Raw genomic sequence first — 576 nt, 5'->3', positions numbered from 1 at the left:
AAAAAAAAAAAAAAAAAGGGTGTTTCACTCAATACATTATTTTGTTAATACGACATTAGCATCCTCTACCGAGATGTAGGTTTACTATATGACCAATGGCGGACGTTTCAAAATTCGTATTAAATGCATCCCTTATTTATTAGTATAGTATTGTCACCGACTAGGTATAGAATAGACCTATCATCCAATGCTTTTTTCTGTCCCACGTTCATAGGACTACGTAGTCCTGTTACCATTTTAGTGTCAATACCCGACGTTACCGATAAAGCATGAATTCTGAGTATTATTAGCACAAATGAAGTGTTATATATTCCATTCATATTACATGTATCTATATGATTTCACGAGAATAAAAATATCCGATGCTTCAGTTTAAGGTTAAGGGATAAATATGACAGTCATGAAACATGAAACGGAAAAGTATATATTTTTTCACTTAACTACAAGACAATTTATTCTAAATGCATCGTTAATGTTTAACATTTTACTAATGTTACTTTTTACATGTTCTTGTTTTATTCGTTTTTATATCTTGCTTTACATTTGTATATTTGTAACAGATAAATTCAGAATAGA

Source organism: Dufourea novaeangliae, unplaced genomic scaffold (genome assembly GCF_001272555.1).
Source record: "Dufourea novaeangliae isolate 0120121106 unplaced genomic scaffold, ASM127255v1 scaffold205, whole genome shotgun sequence".
NCBI lineage: Eukaryota > Metazoa > Arthropoda > Insecta > Hymenoptera > Halictidae > Dufourea > Dufourea novaeangliae.
The sequence above is the reverse complement of the archived record's forward strand: the minus strand, read 5'-3'. Positions refer to the sequence as shown.